Source organism: Schistocerca piceifrons, chromosome X, assembly GCF_021461385.2.
Source record: "Schistocerca piceifrons isolate TAMUIC-IGC-003096 chromosome X, iqSchPice1.1, whole genome shotgun sequence".
Classification (NCBI taxonomy): Eukaryota; Metazoa; Arthropoda; class Insecta; order Orthoptera; family Acrididae; genus Schistocerca; species Schistocerca piceifrons.
In genome coordinates this window covers 82,978,000-82,999,680 of record NC_060149.1, presented here as the reverse complement: position 1 = coordinate 82,999,680, position 21,681 = coordinate 82,978,000, and positions in this window count along the sequence as shown.

Here is a 21,681-nt window from a genome sequence, read left to right as displayed (position 1 = left end):
TGAGTGGTATTCCATATCATTTCTGCATTTATCGAAGCACATGCCCTGAAAATTTTTTCTCGTATATCGTGCAAATAGTAAATATTCCATGTAACGTGCTATTGACATGGCCGGCAGGAGTGGCCGAGCTGTTCTAGGCGCTACAGTCTGGAACCGTGCGACCGCTACGGTCACAGGTTCGAATCCTGCCTCGGGCATGGATGTGTGTGGTGTTCTTAGGTTAGTTAGTTTTAAGTAGTTCTAAGTTCTAGGGGACTGATGACCTCAGAAGTTAAGTCCCATAGTGCTCAGAGCCATTTGAACCATTGACATGTAAACACCATTCGACGGTTTCGCAATACAACACTAATAGGAACGGTAAGACTAGCATCGTCGAATCAAGCGAATGTGATTGAAGAACGAGTCGATATAGATCTCATTTACGGAGAATGCCAACGAAATTCAGTGATAGCTAGAGACCAACACGCCGAAATATATCCCCAACGTACTCTCCCTACAAGTCGTACATTTAAATATGTGTATGATAAACGAAGAACAACTGGATCGTTAATGCATCGGAAACATATCCGGAACAGGAAAGTTACTAACGAGGAAACGGAAATTGGTATTCTTGTCATTGTGGTTCGACATCCTTGTGTTAGTTCGCGTCTAATCGCAAGGGAATCTGGCACGAGCCAGAGTAGTGTTGTTCGTGTTCTGTATCGCCACAAATATGATCCTTACCATATCAGTCTCCACCAAGAATTTACTGGTACGGATTGTATGCGTCACATTGAATTCTGCCGATGGGATCAGCTTTAGATTCAGAGGGCTGACTCATTTATTAATTTGATTTCATTTACTGACGAGGCTACATTCACGGACCATAGAAATGTTAGTTTGCATAACATCCATTATTGGGCAACTGAAAATCCATGTTGGCTGTGGCAACTTGCACACCAAAAACCGTGGTCGGCGAATGTACGATGTGGGATTCTGGAGGACAGAATTATAGGCTCCTATTTCATCGAAGGAAATCTTAATGGTAGGACGTACACCACATTCCTGCAAGAAACATTAGGCCTGGCTGGTTCAAATGGCTCTGAGAACTATGCGACTTAACTTCTGAGGTCATCAGTCGCCTAGAACTTAGAACTAATTAAACCTAACTAACCTAAGGACATCACACACATCCATGCCCGAGGCAGGATTCGAACCTGGGACCGTAGCAGTCGCGCGGCTCCGGACTGAGCGCCTAGAACCGCACGGCCACTCCGGCCGGCATTAGGCTTGTTATTGGAAGAAATACCTTTAGGAACAAGGACAGAATGTGGTATCAATAAGATGGGTGTCTGGCACATATTTCGATGATGGCTAGAAATGAACTGCAAAGACAATTCAGAAACCGTTGGATTGGACGCGGAGAAGATGTGTCATGGCCGGCTCGTTCGCCAGACTTGACGCCTCTGGATTTTTTTCTTGTGGGGAGTCGTAAAAGACATTGTTTATAAAGACGTTCCAACTACACCTGAAGATATGCCTGAGAGAATTGTCACAGGATGTGCTTCGATAAGTGCCGAAGAGATAGGGTTCAAATGGTTAAAATGGCTCTGCGCACTATGCGACTTAACTTCTGAGGTCATCAGTCGTCTAGAACTTAGAACTAATTAAACCTAACTAACCTAAGGACATCACACACATCCATGCCCGAGGCAGGATTCGAACCTGCGACCGTAGCAGTCGCGCGGCTCCGGACTGAGCGCCTAGAACCGCTAGACCACCGCGCCCGGCTTACTGTTACACATCACTGGATTCGTCTCGACAGCCGCTATCAGAAATAAGCACCAAACTATAGCATCCCATTAAAAAAAAAAAGTTGACCTCCATATCTCTGAAGCGACCCCACCTAGCAACAAAAAACCAACGTCACATTATAGCCCCCGTTATCCCATGCAACTTTTGTCCCTCAAACTTTTCAGCTCCTATCATAATTTCAGTTATTCTTGGTGGCAACAGTTAGTGACTCACCCTGTATAATGTACCATAGGAAGCTGTTTGTCATCTTTTTCAGTCCTCGCTTTAACGGGTGACGGTTCCGACTGCACCTGTATCGGGCACAACTAACTTATTCACCATTACGTGACTGTGGCACGGAGGACACCGCCCACATCCTTTTCGTTTGCCCACTGCGATACCACACGACAACCAATTTACTGCAATGTTTAGTGTTTACGGATAACAACTTCCCATCAGAATAAAGGTACTACTTATAAGAAACAACGTATCACTGTATAAACGTATTCAGGGTCTTTCTTTTAACTTGAGAAAACTAAAAATCACGAAAACGACGCCTCGTACGAAAAAAAACGTTCTAGGTGTAAAGTTAATATCAGCAAAGAGGACATCTGTTTGTGCTGAAACTGGCCACCTTCTAACGACTCCTCCTGCGAGTGCGGTATCAAATCGGAAGCCCCCATTTTTATTCCATATTCGGATGATACTACAAAAAATACGTATGGTATACTCAAACCACTGTTTCCCATTCGTGGTAGACGGTGCTGTAATCGACATATATCAAACGTGTCTGTTTTTGCAGTTAAAAACCGACGACTTTGATTCTAGATTTCAGTTACGATGTAAATGTAAACATTTTTGTTCTAACGGTTGATATTGGCGTTCAAACGTTACTTGAGTGTTGCAAATGTGATTGTACAATACAAATAATGTGGCTAGACATTGACATTTCCGGCAAATAAGCTACTCTTCTGGTAGCAGAGTTTCTTGTATCCTACGAGATTGACTGTAGTGAATCCCCAAACCATCAGAATGCTTGACTTCAGTGGCTGCCCTCGAACCGCGCCATCTGGGTGACTGATTTCGGCGAGTGTTTTCATCCAATCGTCTTAACTCTCGCGCTCGCTACCGGCGGAACACAAACCACACCCATTGCTGTAAGGTAAAATTTGCATGAAGCCATAGTGTCAGGCGGAGCTGTCATGGACACTCGCCGAAATCAAGCACCCAAATTGAGAGAGGAGAGGGACCCACTCAAATCAAGCACCCCGATGGTGAAAGGCAAGGGGAACCACCGATATCAAGCATCGCCATGGGAACGGAAAATTATTACATCAAAGTCATTGTTACTGGATCACGTTAAACGTAGTTTGTAACCAGATACTGAAACCGCTTATCATACTGTATTGTACAGTAAAGTCTGAAATACTAAAGTAAATTTCGAACACAGCTGTTAGAACACAAAGGTTTACATTTATATTGTAAATGAAATGTAGAATCAAATACATCCGCTCTTAATTAAAAAAACACTAATGGAAAACATGATTTGAGTAAACCGTAAGTATTTTTTGGTGTAGTCTCCGAATATGCAATAAAAATGGGAAGTTCCGGTTTGGAAATACAAAGTTGACCCCTCCCACGCGGGAAGGGATGAGTAGGAGGAGGTGGTCAATTGTAACAAAGACAGATGACCCCTTTTACTAATATTAGCTTTTTTCCGTGTGATGCGTCGCTAACGAGATATTTAGTTGTCTCTATTGAAAACAAACATCTGTAATAACTTTTTAGCAGCTCAACAAATTACGATTTAATTAACATCTTAATACATAATGTAACGCTTTGAATGCGAGTCATAGACACAGTATAAGCAGGGTGGTCTGAAACAGTCTGAAATGCTTGTAAGGGAGTTACAAGACAGGTTGTGATGGGAAATAAGGGAAATAACTGTTAACAAAAGTATTCAATACGTCGCACCGTTTCCGAGTTAATTAGCATTGAAGTTAGTCAATCAGGCCGTTGCGCAAACATCAAGCGGCATGCCAGATACAAGTAGTGTCAGTTATTCCCACAGCGTAGATGACAGCTCAACAGACTGCTCAGTTTTTGGTTCTGATTCGATCCTTGCTACCGTCGCATGTCCAAATTTTGTATCGCTCTCTTGTTCGGGATTTTAGGAAACCAAACGAAGGACACGTTTGCCGACACTGTCTCTGGTGGGCCGCTTGAATTTGCGCGCAACGACCTGATTGGCTAATTTGAATTCTAATTAACTCGGAAACGGCGCATAGTACTGAATTTTTTTCTTAAAAATTATTTTCAGCGCAACCTACCATGCAACACGCTTATAAGTTTCTCAGACTTTCTGACCACCCTGTGTATATTACTCTTTCTCCTTCCCTCCCCCCCTCTCTCTCTCTCTCTCTCTCTCTCTCTCTCTCTCTCTCTCTCTCTCTCTTTGTGTGTGTGTGTTCATTTGAATATGTCTTTTATTAACTAAAGTAACTGTTACTTCTGTTACTTACTATAATTTATAGCATTGCATATTCGTACGTGTACTTCATATATCCGAATACCACAAATTAAATAATAATAATAACCACGCTAAATTACACGTGTTTGTGAAGACCGCTGAGGAATCCATTGCAAGTTATACACATCTCTCATCAACCATAGGTGACCCTAGGATTCCTCCGACCGCTTTCGTTTCCTTAAGTCAGGAAGGTCAGTTAAAATATTGGTATGGGTTCTCGTTCAACCCACGATTCAAAATTAAGAATATAGAGGATTTCAGGCCAACAAAGCTCAACACCTGATAGAAGTAGGCCGGATCAATAAGTTTTTAAGTTACAACGCTTTTTAAAACTGCTCATTTCAGTAGCCTGTCTGCATTTACATAAATGACGAAAATAAGACAGGCCCTTTAAGAGAAACAAAGTAAAGCCACAGCTTTTCAGTTTATTCTTCACCTAAGACTTAAGTGTATGACACTTCTGATTCAATCTTCGTGCTGTTAAATATTTTATATCCACAAAGCTCAAGGTGAACGTTTGGCACGCAGTCTTAAGCCATTGATGGCCGCTCTTCTGAACTTGTACACGTCTCGAGCCCATAATCTCGAGGAATTCGTCGCCCTGCAGAAGCCTCAGAGCCATGTGCTTTACGACCTAAGTTTGCGTTTAAAGCATGTTACTGCAGCAAAAACCTTACACAAGCCAAATTGCGGCCGCGCTTTTCTTACCGCCATCATTGATAAAGGCGCATAAAATGGATGTTGCATGCCTGAGTATATTTGAAGTCGGCTGACTGGTATTTCGCTACGAAATTCAGGAGCCACGCTGATCACGGTGCGGCTATTACAAAATCTAGTTTTGACCGCGAATTAAGGTTATGCACAGCACTAGATCGCAGTTTTTCTGAAAAACTCTCTTAGAACTTTTCAGAAATTTTGGATGATTAATGAAATAAAAATGGATGAAACTATATTCTACGAGTGTATACGATGTTTAGGTTGTAGTTTTAAATTACTCAGCTTGATATATAAATGACCTGGGTGACAATCTGAGCAGTTCTCTTAGGTTGTTCGCAGATGATGCTGTAATTTGCCGTCTAGTAAGGTCATCCGAAGACCAGTATCAGTTGCAAAGCGATTTAGAAAAGATTGCTGTATGGTGTGGCAGGTGGCAGTTGACGCTAAATAACGAAAAGTGTGAGGTGATCCACATGAGATCCAAAAGAAATCCGTTGGAATTCGATTACTCGATAAATAGTACAATTCAACTAAGTACCTGGGTGTAAAAATTACGCACAACTTCAGTTGGAAAGACCACATAGATAATATTGTGGGGAAGGCGAGCCAACGGTAGCGTTTCATTGGCAGGACACTTAGAAGATGCAACAAGTCCACTAAAGAGACAGTTTACACCACACTCGTTCATCCTTTGTTAGAATATTGCTGCGCGGTGTGGGATCCTTACCAGGTGGGATTGACGGAGGACATCGAAAGGGTGCAAAAAAGGGCAGTTCGTTTTGTATTATCACGTAATAGGGGAGAGAGTGTGGCAGATATATACGCGAGTTGGGATGGAAGTCGCGGTGAGGTCTATTTACGAAATTTCAGTCACCAACTTTCTCTTCCGAATGCGAAAATATTTTGTTAAGCCCAACCTACATAGGTAGGAATGATCATCAAAATAAAATAAGAGAAATCAGAGCTCGAACAGAAAGGTTTAGGTGTTCGTTTTTCCCGCGCGCTGTTCGGGAGTGGAATGGTAGAGAGATAGTATGATTGTGGTTCGATGAACCCTCTGCCAAGCACTTCAATGTGAATTGCAGAGCAGTCATGTAGATGTAGATGTAGATGTAGAAATCTGACAAAAAAAATATTATATGAACCAACTTTTAAACAATTCTTACACCTGAAAGTTCCACATACATACGTAGTTGGGGATCCAGTACCATTACACCCAGGTAACAAAGCAAATTATATGTGAGCTAATTGTGGAAAATAATAATTTAACTCGTTTTCTTTATGAAGAAAAAGTCTACAACTTGTATGGCCAACACTAAAAAACACGTTAACCACACTTGTTTTACTTACTTTTAGCTTTTTCTTTTTTTTTTTTTGTTTTTTTGCCCCACCAACTAAAAGCTTATTAACAGCTTATGCAGCGACAGGTTTTACACAGGAAAGAAGGAAATACAGGGTGTTACAAAAAGGTACGGTCAAACTTTCAGGAAACATTCCTCACACACAAAGAAAGAAAATATGTTATGTGGACATGTGTTCGGAAACGCTTACTTTCCATGTTAGAGCTCATTTTATTACTTCTCTTCAAATCACATTAATCATGGAATGGAAACACGCAGCAACGGAACGTACCAGCGTGACTTCAAACACTTCGTTACAGGAAATGTTCAAAATGTCCTCCGTTAGCGAGGATACATGCATCCACCCTCCGTCGCATGGAATCCCTGATGTGCTGATGCAGCCCTGGAGAATGGCGTATTGTATCACAGCCGTCCACAATACGAGCACGAAGAGTCTCTACATTTGGCACCAGGGTTGCGTAGACAAGAGCTTTCAAATGCCCCCATAAATGAAAGTCAAGAGGGTTGAGGTCAGGAGAGCGTGGAGGCCATGGAATTCGTCCGCGCCTACCAATCCATCTGTCACCGAATCTGTTGTTGAGAAGCGTACGAACACTTCGACTGAAATGTGCAGGAGCTCCATCGTGCATGAACCACATGTTGTGTCGTACTTGTAAAGGCACATGTTCTAGCAGCACAGGTAGAGTACCCCGTATGAAATCATGATAACGTGCTCCATTGAGTGTAGGTGGAAGAACATGGGGCTCAATCAAGACATCACCAACAATGCCTGCCCAAACGTTCACAGAAAATCTGTGTTGATGACGTGATTGCACAATTGCGTGCGAATTCTCGTCAGCCCACACATGTTGATTGTGAAAATTTACAATTTGATCACGTTGGAATGAAGCCTCATCCGTAAAGAGAACATTTGCTCTGAAATGAGGATTGACACATTGTTGGATGAACCATTCGCAGAAGTGTACCCGTGGAGGCCAATCAGCTGCTGATAGTGCCTGCACACGCTGTACATGGTACGGAAACAACTGGTCCTCCCGTAGCACTCTCCATACAGTGACGTGGTCAACGTTACCTTGTACAGCAGCAACTTCTCTGTCGCTGACATTAGGGTTATCGTCAACTGCACGAAGAATTGCCTCGTCCATTGCAGGTGTTCTCGTCGTTCTAGGTCTTCCCCAGTCGCGAGTCATAGGCTGGAATGTTCCGTGCTCCCTAAGACGCCGATCAATTGCTTCGAACGTCTTCTTGTCGGGACACCTTCGTTCTGGAAATCTGTCTCGATACAAACGTACCGCGCCACGGCTATTCCCCCGTGCTAATCCATACATCAAATGGACATCTGCCAACTCCGCATTTGTAAACATTACACTGACTGCAAAACCACGTTCGTGATGAACACTAACCTGTTGATGCTACGTACTGATGTGCTTAATGCTAGTACTGTAGAGCAATGAGTCGCATGTCAACACAAGCACCGAAGTCACCATTACCTTCCTTCAATTGGACCAACTGGCGGTGAATCGAGGACGTACAGTACATACTGACGAAATTAAAATGAGCCGTAACATGGAAAGCGTTTCCGGACACATGACCACACAACATCTTTTCTTTATTCGTGTGTGAGGAATGTTTCCTGAAAGTTTGGCCGTACCTTTTTGTAACACCCTGTATATGCAGCAAGCTTCGTGAAGAGATTCAACAAAATCAATAGAAAAGAGCCGCTAGCGGATAGGGGGAAATCGGGCTTAAAGGATGGGCGCTCTCCAAGGCAATCTACGCTGTAATATTCAGTCGCAAAATTTTCCATCGTATTCACCTGCATGCACGCACCTTTCCTAAATACTTCTCTCTTCACTTTTTCAGCGTCGCTTTGATATAATTACTTTCATTGTGTCCCATCCCTCAAAGTTACTCTGCATCTGACGAAATCTTCTCGGCCTTCCATCGGGGTACTGCGATGAAATGCTGCAACGTTTCGATGGTCTTCTGGCGAAGATGATGAAAGTGACTCTCATCGAAACGTTGCGGAATTTCAATGCAGCGTCCCGGATGGAGGCCCGAGAAGATTACGTCGTCAGTGTACGCCGCGGAATTGTACAATTACATACTCCGCACCTTTCTCACAATGTATACTAGGGTGAAAATATAAACACCATGTACTGTTTGTAATATTATTTGTTTCATGTGTCAGGTATTTCAGTCTCAACAATATGTTTGCTTTCAGAGCTTGTAACAGTGGTTTACCCTTAGCATTCAGTTCATAATCCAACAATCTTACAAATTTTAAACGAATTTTCGCTCCGTAATTTTTCTCCTGACTTCATTTCTTTCATTATTATCACAGTGATAGTATTTTACACAATCATCAGGTTGCATACAATTTTTACTTTGCTGTGATTAATATTTTCACTGGAATGACGTAATCATCGACTTTTTTATATTTTCCTTCCTAATTACTGAGCTGCAAAGATAATTATAAAACTGCCCCAATCACGAACAGCAATTTAGAGACTATTTTGCCATGTATATGTGGTTCTATAATAAGATACAATCTGTAATTATTCAGTAAACCTTTCAAACAAATTTTAAACAGCGTAGAGAACTATTTCGAGCTGGTTTTTAGCTATTCACCATTTTAAACAGCGTAAAGAAACTCTGGAGCTGCATTTCAGCTATCCGTCACTTATCAACTATGCTACCGCCTTAGTCGGTCATATAATTGTTCTACAGGCGGCTGCTGTACTCGTCTGCACTAAACCTTGGCCTCGGCAACAAACATACCACTCAGTAGTTACTCTTTGTCCCTTCTTGCAGAGAATGTGAATATTGGGTTTTCTTGCAGTCGTCTTCAATAACAGGGGGGCTGTCATTAATTGATGTTTATTTGAGGCAGCTAAATGTACTGTCTTCTTGAACTAAACTCTCATTATTTCACATACACCTATCATCATTCCAACTATCTATATGGCACATATCTCAAATTCTGCGTTATTCAGCGGCACTTAAAGTCAAAGATTAATAACAAATACAAAATAGTCAAAAATTAAATAAAACCATTAAGAACAATTGCACTTTTAATAACTTTTTTTAAGAACGTCACTGAATTGATTAACTAGATTACAAATATTAACGTCCCACAAGACAGTAAATTTATTTCATTAATGTGGTGCTTATATAAAAATCTCCCTGTAGATGAAAGAGTTAATATTCTAAAGAACAATATTCTGAAATATACGAAACTTATCCAGGCACAAATTGTCGAACTTACTGAACTTTACCAAATAATCTTATCCTACAACTACTCCATTTTAATTGTTAAAGTTTAAAGCAAAATAAAGGCTTTGCCATGGGCTGTAACCTTCCATGAACACTAGTTAACATATTTCTTGACCGTATCGAAAATATGCTTTTCAAAGAGCAGCCAATGCTAGTTGACAAGCTAACGTATTCTAGACATTATGGAGGTGGCACGATTATATTGTACAATGAAGCGAAAGAGGAAGCATCCACACTTCATCAGAAATTCAATGAATTTCACAAAAATATATAATTTACCACCTAATATGAAAAAGAGAAGAGCATAAACGTTTTAGACGACACAATCTATAATAAAGATGGAACTCACACGTTCAATATTTACTAAAAGCCAACTGCGCCTGATGGGGTAATCTATAATACCTCATGTCATTGCACAACACATAATAAATATGGTTTTTGATACCATGGTAGACAGAATAATCTGCTTACTACTAACTGATAAGAACAATGAAATAGAGTAAATACATTTAGACACACAGCCTTAGAAAATGGATATAATCCTGAATAAGTTAATAAGATTTGTAGAGGTAAGAGAAATAAGAACTATCATATAAATATGAAAGAAATAACCTTAATAAATGAAGAGAAAAAACGGAAACCAAAATAGGCAAAATCTGACAAATATCTGACAAAGTTAGCTACATATTTCATGTAACACGAAAAAAATTGGTTTTCGGACGTAAGACATAAATCCGACCTGATACCTCACTCCAACAATCAGGTATTTATAAAATACAGTGGAACAACTGCGATAAATTTTACATTGAACAAACTAATCTGTCCTGTATGTACCATATGTATACCACGCGAACAACGTTGTAACATCGACAAAAGCAACCTAGTGACATGTGCTACACATTTAGGGGTTGAAAAGCATACAGTAGATAAAACTGAAAGCAGTGTAACTGTTCTACACAAAGCAGAGAAAGGTAAATATACCTGCAAAAATGTCACCAACACAAAAATGCAATGTTTATGTCACTTTTATTTGCACACACGCACACACGCTCGCTCGCACACGCGCACGCAAAGACAAATATCTACCAAACCTGACGTCTAAAACATGCTTGTGGACTCTGAAATTAAGCGCCTTTATGGTATTTTCACATCTAAATTGTTACAAAACACGCGTGGTTAAAAAATAACGTGCTAAACAAGTAGTTTACACTCCATTTTTAGGCCTACATGAGGAGACGTGCCAAAACTAGACTGACCAAGGCATTCTAAATCACTGTCACCTCCAGGTAGAATTCAGTTAATGTGATTCTAGACTAAATGAGAGTAGGAATAAAAATAACCCTGAACAGGCAGTTTCAGAGTGGGAGGAGATAACAACACACAACTAACGTATATTTCAAGTGTCACTACGTTATTTTCACATTTAAAGTGCCCATAAAATGCATACAGGGTGTCACAATATTTTTGTGTCTAAAATGTATGTCAAACATTTAGAGAAGTTTATCAGTAACACATCACCTAACCAAGCATCATATTAGGGGACAGAAAGACAACACATTTTGTTCAACACTAAGTACTCGATTATCTTGACTGGATAATTTTAGCTCCTCTTGACGTTATGGACAAAAACAAACTTCTGAGATAGGGTGCAAGATTTAACAATCGGAACTATCGTGCCAACGCTCTGTATAACATTCACAGATTATATTTCCGTAATCAAGTACAAAATAAAGCTAAAATATAATCATAATATTCCAAAATACGTTATGCAAAAACACGCATCATAGCCAAAGAAAACGAACCGGCTAAACACTATCGTAGGAGAGGTAGAAGACATTTTGATGAGTTCTTTATTACGATGTATCACTTAAACTACACATTTCATAATACATAAATACATGTTCATTATGCTCCGAATGTGAATGTAAGGATGAACAAATATAATGATGAAACAGGGTTGCACATATAAAGATTAAACCTCAATATCTCTTTCTACAAAGATCTCTCATCATGAACAAAAATTCGATCTTTGCACCAAACTAAAATTATTTTCAAAATACCTACAACTTTGAGGACAAAACACACATGACACTACTGTTGTAACTGAACTGTTCTATAAAATTTTTAAAAAATACATTTGGCTTCTGTGGTGTCACCGCCAGACACCACACTTGCTAGGTGGTAGCCTTTAAATCGGCCGCGGTCCGTTAGTATACGTCGGACCCGCGTGTCGCCACTGTCAGTGATTGTAGACCGAGCGCCACCACACGGCAGGTCTAGAGAGACTTACTACCACTCGCCCCAGTTGTACAGCCGACGTTCATAGCAATGGTTCACTGACAAATTACGCTCTCATTTGCCGAGACGATAGTTAGCATAGCCTTCAGCTACGTCATTTGCTACGACCTAGCAAGGCGCCGTTACCAGTGTATATTGAAATGGAAATTATGTACAGTCAAGAGAGATGTACACCGATTGTGGATTAAAGTTAAGTATTCTACCAGTACCTCCTGTTTTGCTAGTCTTATTTCTCTGACCTGTTCCAGACCTCACGCCAGTCTGCGTGTAATTAAACGCGTGCATTTCGGCCTTCTCTAGCAACACGGTGTTGGCTCTTCTGCCAACACATCAGCTTCCTTACTGGCACTACTGATAAAAATTACAGGTGAAGGCAGAATAGTGACAACCAAAGTTCGGTTATTGTACCACACATTTCAAGCCACAGTGGATTACAAATAGAATATTTTCACATCTAAATTCTGTATTATTCATTAAAATACACGAGGCTCACTTATTGCACTTCTGGACTAAATTACAGGTGAGCTGCTGAATTTAATTAAATCTTTGTATCGTGCATTAAATTCTTCAAAATATGTAAAAATTTGTTCTATAACATTACAAAACATACATTGGTAGTACTGCTGATCGAAGGTTCATGTTACAGAAAAGTTATAACAACTTGCCCCATACATCATGATGTCACAGCAAATTACCCTATACATCGTCATGTTACAGCAAAAATTCAACAAATCTCCTCATGTTATGGCAAATGTTTACAATGCTCTATAGATCTCCATTTACAGTAACAGTGTAACAAATTTCTCCTGTTAGAGCAAAATTATAGAAAATCACCAAATACATCATTACGTTACAGCATCCTTTTTTATAATAGCTGCCCCATTCTATGGAGTGGATGAGAAATAGGTCTGATGGGAGACTGACTGCATACTTCATGAATCGCATCTTTCACTCCGACAAACACTAGTGAGATTTTTTGAATTCACATTAGGCACAACTAAATTAGGGTCTGATACTGAGAATAATGTATGTTGCACCATGACACCAATGGGTGCGATGAACTGCTCTCGTGATGCTCAGCAAAGTGGCGATATACAGAGGGAAGTCAGCATCAGCTTGAAGCCCTGACACCATTTCATGAGGGGGCCTCTTTAGAACACAAGAGTGCTTATTCAGGAAGCTAACAAAGCGGAAGACGGTAGCCAGCACCTCTGAACGGCGAAGTTGGGCAATACTACAGCTCTGGTTAGTCTCCTTCAGTAGCTGACTAAGCGAGAAGAGCAGAACGAACAAAGTCATCACAACCTAACAGTGATGCCCAGCTGCTACGCTCTCTCTCTTCCATGGTGGCCGTTCTACTATTGGAGAAGCACTGGCCTGAGAAGTCTCATAAAAACCCCCCTCCCTTCCACTAAATCAGACTTCACTCTTGGATGTTCTCACATGCTCACCAACATTTTCTGTATCGAGGTGTGTACATGACGCCAACCACCACACAGTCTCCATGAGCTGCTCACTTCAAGGCAGAGAACTACTGCAGTGCGAGATGATGTATCTGGTCATCTACCAAGGGCTTCATCTCCAGTAGCAGCAGGTAACTCGACACCAACGGGTCTCCCTCTGCGTGACAACTTCCTTCTGATGCCCACCTCTCTAGTGTGGTACATGTTGGGGGTGGTCGCGGCTCTCTGTCACTGTACACTGGCTCCTGATGGCTTTCATCATCACTGATCACCACACTATGCACGCATAAACCTTCGACTTTCCTTGTCCTGGATATTGTGGTTTGAACAACATCCATCCCAGTGTGGTACTTGGTGATCACAAATTAGGTAGCATGGTATGAGCGCTGACACCACCAGTGCATGCTATGCTGGCTACTGCACTGCCAGCTGCTGATTCCAGTGTTCACTGCATTGTCCACTGCTGATGTCATCAAAGGTTGACAACCTCCAACGGTCAGTAATCCTGTCTCTGTACTGAAATGCATAAAGAAATATTGTAAAAAGGTACATTTAATTAGTAGCTCTCCAAGTTGTTCCAGCCACCACCACATCTGCAACCAAAGTCCTAGTGAGGTGGCGCCCCCTTCTCCTGATCTACAAATGGCCGAGTAAACCATCGTCCTGCGGTCATCTCCTGACCTCAACATATAATACTTCCATTAACTGATGGTACGAGACTATAAAAATATACTATTTAATATATTATGCGCTGTATTTGTTGTGGATGGTACCAATGAAACTGAAAATTAAATACACTCCTGGAAATTGAAATAAGAACACCGTGAATTCATTGTCCCAGGAAGGGGAAACTTTATTGACACATTCCTGGGGTCAGATACATCACATGATCACTCTGACAGAACCACAGGCACATAGACACAGGCAACAGAGCATGCACAATGTCGGCACTAGTACAGTGTGTATCCACCTTTCGCAGCAATGCAGGCTGCTATTCTCCCATGGAGACGATCGTAGAGATGCTGGATGTAGTCCTGTGGAACGGCTTGCCATGCCATTTCCACCTGGCGCCTCAGTTGGACCAGCGTTCGTGCTGGACGTGCAGACCGCGTGAGACGACGCTTCATCCAGTCCCAAACTTGCTCAATGGGGGACAGATCCGGAGATCTTGCTGGCCAGGGTAGTTGACTTACACCTTCTAGAGCACGTTGGGTGGCACGGGATACATGCGGACGTGCATTGTCCTGTTCGAACAGCAAGTTCCCTTGCCGGTCTAGGAATGGTAGAACGATGGGTTCGATGACGGTTTGGATGTACCGTGCACTATTCAGTGTCCCCTCGACGATCACCAGTGGTGTACGGCCAGTGTAGGAGATCGCTCCCCACACCATGATGCCGGGTGTTGGCCCTGTGTGCCTCGGTCGTATGCAGTCCTGATTGTGGCGCTCACCTGCACGGCGCCAAACACGCATACGACCATCATTGGCACCAAGGCAGAAGCGACTCTCATCGCTGAAGACGACACGTCTCCATTCGTCCCTCCATTCACGCCTGTTGCGACACCACTGGAGGCGGGCTGCACGATGTTGGGGCGTGAGCGGAAGATGGCCTAACGGTGTGCGGGACCGTAGCCCAGCTTCATGGAGACGGTTGCGAATGGTCCTCGCCGATACCCCAGGAGCAACAGTGTCCCTAATTTGCTGGGAAGTGGCGGTGCGGTCCCCTACGGCACTGCGTAGGATCCTACGGTCTTGGCGTGCATCCGTGCGTCGCTGCGGTCCGGTCCCAGGTCGACGGGCACGTGCACCTTCCGCCGACCACTGGCGACAACATCGATGTACTGTGGAGACCTCACGCCCCACGTGTTGAGCAATTCGGCGGTACGTCCACCCGGCCTTCCGCATGCCCACTATACGCCCTCGCTCAAAGTCCGTCAACTGCACATACGGTTCACGTCCACGCTGTCGCGGCATGCTACCAGTGTTAAAGACTGCGATGGAGCTCCGTATGCCACGGCAAACTGGCTGACACTGACGGCGGCGGTGCACAAATGCTGCGCAGCTAGCGCCATTCGACGGCCAACACCGCGGTTCCTGGTGTGTCCGCTGTGCCGTGCGTGTGATCATTGCTTGTACAGCCCTCTCGCAGTGTCCGGAGCAAGTATGGTGGGTCTGACACACCGGTGTCAATGTGTTCTTTTTTCCATTTCCAGGAGTGTAATTTACATAAAATTATATATTCTTAGCTAAGTAAATTATAGAATTATCTGTAACTATAAATATTATTACCAGCACAACGAAATTTAATTTTTTGACAGAATCACTGCAGCATTATGACTTTCTTCCATATTCATAAGCGACCTTCCTTTGTTACACATTTTGCCGCTTCACTATACGTTTCTTTTTGTGTTGCGCCTCTGTTTGTCTCCTTTTTATAATTCAATGTTGCCTTCCCAAGGAAAATCAGACTGTTACACCGTAACAGACTGTAATAAAATGTAATGAATTGCTTATATGTTGCCTTTTTATATTTAATTGAAGATAAACATCAAAGAATATTGTACTAAATTGCCCTCCATGTTCCAGCAAAATTGTAACAAATTGCTCTCCATGAAACATACTGACCCAACAAAACAGTAATAAATTGACATCCATGTCAAAGTGATATTGTAACAAATTACCCTCTATGTTACAACAAAATTGTTACGACTTGTCCATGTCACTTCAATGTTATAACAAATTATCCTCCATGTTACAACAAAACTGTAACAAATTGCCTGACATATAACAAACTGATCCATGTTACAAGAAAACTATAGCAAATTGTCTTCCATATCACAGTAAAATTGTAACAAATCGTCCCTGTTATAGAAAAATTGTAATAAACTACAGCTATTACATGTTAGAACGACATTATAACAAATTACCCTGCAGGTTACAATGAAACTGTAATAAATTACCCCTACACAAAATGATGTTATAACAAAATTGCAACAAATATCCCCAAATTGTGTAACATCCACATTTATTTGCTAGAGAAAACATGTTATATATAGACCACAATGTGACATGAAATCCTTTTCTACAGTATGAGTGAGGTACCCAGGCTTTACACAAAAAATTCCGGAGTCAATGATTCCATAAGTATGATATACAATATGTTGTTACAGCATGAGACTAAAAATAGTACAATGAAAGAATGATACGCTACTACTACTATTGTGTTTGTAAAATCAAATAAATACTGTTATTCTTTTCTGGGTAATGCTGGTTTCCTTGGTAAGTCATTATCATTTCTAAAGGTTTGTGCAACCCATCAGCAGCAATCTCCTGTGTTTAAGAGGCATAGCGTGAGCTATCTTGTCAGTTTTTGATTGGATTTTGAGTGAGTAGTTTCCCTTGCAGGATGGCTGGTGACTGAGACGCTTTCTAATTTAGCTGTAGGATTTCTATGAAATGAAAGTTGGTCTTTAAGGAGTATGTAAGTGGTATTCTGTGGGGCTCTGTTTAATTTGTTGCCTACAGACCATCACTGCATCCGGGAGAGAACCCCATTTTGTCACTTCGTCCAGCTCATCTTTAGAGTTCCCCAACGCCACACCCAAGACATCATTGGCATACACCCCATCCCCCTGGAATTGGTCATCCTCTACCAACTAGCACAGGAGAAGTTCGATTGCCAAATCCAAAATACTGTACCGCAAATCGACCCCTATGGGAATTCTTTAGTAGTTCTTTTTATTATTTTTTACGTGCCAGCGGATTGCTTGACAACTCTACCCTTGCAGTAAAGGTGAAGATGGAGCATAGATACTGGGGTACCTATAGTTCATGCATCTGGGCAAATTGTGCGGATCACCATAAAAATCAAATGCTTCTACGATGTCAATTAATATTGGAATTATGTATCTTTGTTAAATGTGTCTATTGTTTTCAACGCCTTATCAAATTCATCTTCAGCACATTTCACATTCCAAAAGCCAAACTGGCGCTGATTAAGTACGCAAAACTCCCTGTGCGAGTGTAACCTGTCACACAGGAGCCAATTCTGAACCTTTGCAAGTGTGTTTATCAAACAGGTTGGTCCATAGCTGTTTGGATTTGCCAGATCTTTGTACTCAGACCTTTTTTTTATTATTACAGTATTTTCTAATTTTCAGGTGGCAGGCATCCTACTGAGTATTAAAGAATCACTGAGTAGTGTGATTAGGAAGGGAATATTTTGAACTTTTATTTGTTTGAGAACTTCGGCAGGAATATTATTTGGTCGTGGAGCTTTCGTGTTTCCTATTTTTTTATGGCCAAGAATACATCTTCTTCAGCGAACGGCGTAATTATCAAAGTAGTGGTACATTTATTGTGAAACGCATACTTATGTGGGCAGTGGAGTTGGTTAGCATTATGATCTTCATGTGGAAGAAGTTTGTGAAGGTGGTATTCCGCCAAACTACAGTTTCCAGTGTGGTTAGAATGACTGTAGTTTTTATTTTATGTATTTTGTTTTGTTTAGCCCACACACCGGTCTTCCCACTGCTCTTGTTTGTGCTGATGAAGCAATTCTCGGCAATGTGACACGATTTCTGTACCGGGCCAGTGCGGCTGCTTTGATGCCTGCAGTGGGGGACATCTGACAGCTCGCCTAGTGCGCCTACTAACGTCCATCAGCTCGGGGGCCCACGGCGTCTTTTTTAACGATGTGATGGGACTCTTGGGAATACATTCAAGTTGCGTATTTTGTGTTCATTCTTTTAATGCTTGAGACCTTAGATCTACACTGCCTGACACTTTGCTGACATTGGATCTTATTTCATATAGCTTGTTCTAATTTTCTATCTCGAAGATAAATCTTTCAGCTGTAATTAGGTTGTGATCGGTATTGTTTGTATCGTCAGTCGTGAATGTAATTGTGTTGTGATCACTGTTGGTAAATCCAGAGTGGAATGTCGACACGGAAATTTTATTTAGAGTCCTTATATATATTGGTAGCTGCGCCGGCTCTGCTGTGGCATGTCTCGGGCTGTCTCGGGCTGTCCCGGACGATTCCCCACTAACAGGTCAATTTCTTGGATGATGTCTAAAATCTTCTGGCTCGTAATATCTGTGTGTCTGCTAAACCAGAGGGCACCTTTCACTTTCATGTCTGCTGTTATTAACAAGTTTTTGCCGTTAGCGTAGTCGCTCACTTCCCTGCCTTTTTAAATATGGTTCTATGTAGTCTGAGCATTGTGCGTCTATATTCATCTACATCTACATTTACACTCCGCAAGCCACCCAACGGTGTGTGGTGGAGGGCACTTTACGTGCCACTGTCATTACCTCCCTTTTCTGTTCCAGTCGCGTATGGTTCGCGCGAAGAACGATTGTCGGAAAGCCTCCGTGCGCGCTCGAATCTCTCTAATTTTACATTCGTGATCTCCTCGGGAGGTATAAGTAGGGGGAAGCAATATATTCGATACCTCATCCGGAAACGCATCCTCTCGAAACCTGGCGAGCAAGCTACACCGTGATGCAGAGCGCCTCTCTTGCAGAGTCTGCCACTTGAGTTTGCTCAACATCTCCGTAGCGCTATCACGGTTACCAAATAAACCATTCACTGTTTTGGTGTCGAAATGCAATAGGAGCTGAATGTTCGTTACACATTTCTTATATTCTGTTGATCGGCAATTCTCTGTTTATAACTATAACAACTGCTTTTGCATTCGCTGATCCAAGGACGTAACTCAAATCTGGGAGAGAAATGCGTGTCTTTCCTATTTTTCAGGTATGGCTACTGGATACACAACAGATCAGCTTGCAGTTTCACGTGTGCTAATGATGATTTATTTTCTGACGAAAGCTAACGAATCTAGGCATGTCGATAGGTTTGTAGCAATAATGAAATAAAATGAAATTAATCATCAGATAAACCAATTTGCTACCACCTAACAACCCGTGGCCAAGCACACAACCATTTAATACGTTAAGTGGATCGTCTGCTAGCATAGGGGTGTCGTTGTGCGTTGCTGTAGACAGAAAATCAGCATACAGAACAGTCAATGACTACAAAATGCAAATAAATATCAAATATTAAACATGAGCGTAATCCCAAAATACCGTCTGCTATTTTTTATAAGTACATCGAACTGTTTATTTCTACAATGCTTTACATCAGTTTACAGCTTGAACATTTAGCTATTTTTCGACGTAATCACCATTTCTGTCGATGTATTTTTGTGGACGCTGTGGCAATTTTTGTATGCCCATATCATACCAACTCGCCGCCATGCTCGTCGTCGGAGCTGAATCGCTTTACGTCCGAATGTTCTTTTAACCTAGGGAACAGGTGATAGTCACTGGGCGCCAAGTCAGGACTATAGGGTGCGTGGGTGATTACGTTCCACTGTAACTGCTGCAGGAGAGCAACGGTTTGCCGAGCGATGTGTGGGCGAGCGTTGTCATGGAGAATGTGTATGCCCTTGCTCAACATTCCTCTTCTCCGGTTTTGAAATGCTCGTTTGAGTTTTTTCAGAGTATCACAGAACCTGTCAGCGTTAATTGTGGTCCCAGCGATTCAGCTCCGACGACGACGTGAAACAAAAGGTTCATAACTTTCTGAACAGCATGGCGGCGAGCTGGAATGACATGGGCATACAAAAACTGCCACAGCGTCTATAAAAATGCACCGACAGAAATGGTGATTGTGTCGAAAAATAGCTAAATTTTAAAGTTGTAAACCGATGTAAACCATTGTAGAAATAAACAGGCCCATGTACTTATAAAAAAAATAGGAGACCTCACTTTTGGGATTACCCTCGTAGAATAAATCGGGAATAACCCCTTAGGACAAGAACGTATTCTGACACCGGAATTACGTTCAGTGTTAATTTTATTTAAGTGAGAAAAACAAATTACCTCAAATTGTGGTCATACAATTATGATAATGCACTACAGAATTATATATAATTTTTAATACTAGTGTGATCAAAGCAAGCTGAGCGTACAAAGGGAACGCTCACATTTGTGCCAAACGCATAATCCAGTCTACCGATTCATTAATCTAAGTAAATTCCCCATATATAACCGTTTCACCTAAGTCTATTGAATAAATGATTCTCAAATAAAGTTCAGTATAGCTGTTGACACTAATACATTACCAAAACGCACCTCCTGACCGACTAGCTATTGCACTGAAATGACTAATTTCAAGTACGTACACACCACGAAATCATAAGCGATTCATAGACCGTGCAAGCTCTCACCTGCACCAAGAACAGCCGCCGAAAGACCCCTAAACATGCTCTGCACGCGCCGTCCTACACTCTGTCACATGGCCACCACTGTAATCATGTCATCTCTTACCTTCTAGACCGCCATTTGAAATTGTGCACAGATTTTAAGCATATTTTACATTAAACAAGATATAACTTTGTAATTCGTTTGCATTCCATTCAAACACATAATATACAGGTAGTGTCACGTATAATTGTACGTATTTTTATTTGTTTATATGTACTCACATCAATGTGTTGGTTGATTTTACTCTGCGTTGAAAAGTCTGCCCACAAACTTTATAACCTGATGCTTTCTGCACGGTTGTAATTGCACCACTAAGCAAACTACGCTTGTCAGTATAGATATGTCGTTTTGTGTCTACGCATCTACACTGCAACAGCTAACCTGCTGCCCAAGGGAAAATAAGCAATAATGGCTTACTCCAGTCATATGCACTTGAAGTACTACCCAACCCAAAATCATATGACTCGTAACAGCTATAGTTATTAGTCTGCAAATCATGTAAATACTGATGTATTTTTGTTCAGCTCACCATCTTTAGTCACCAAAGAAATATCTGCACCTATACCCGTTACTGATTGTATAAACAGAAATTATGATTTTAGATAACTGCTGTATTTTACTGTTTTTTCATGGCTGTAACTTTCAGCAACTGTGCTATACATTTCAGAGTAAAATTCAGTCGTCAGTTGCAAATATACTTTTAGCTCGCTTTACCATTTTTGATAAATTAACCTGTCACCTTCAGAAGCGTACAAAATTAGGGCATTATAAATCTTTAGACCTTTGCTGTACATTAACGTGAAATATAAGAAATATATTACAGAAACTTACTTGTAAATAATAGATTTCAGCTGACAAAATGGTTCAAATGGCTCTGAGCACTATGGAACTTAACTTCTGGGACTCAACTTCTGAGGTCATCACTCCCCTAGAACTTGGAACTACTTCAACCTAACTGACCTAAGGACATCACACACATCCATGCCCGA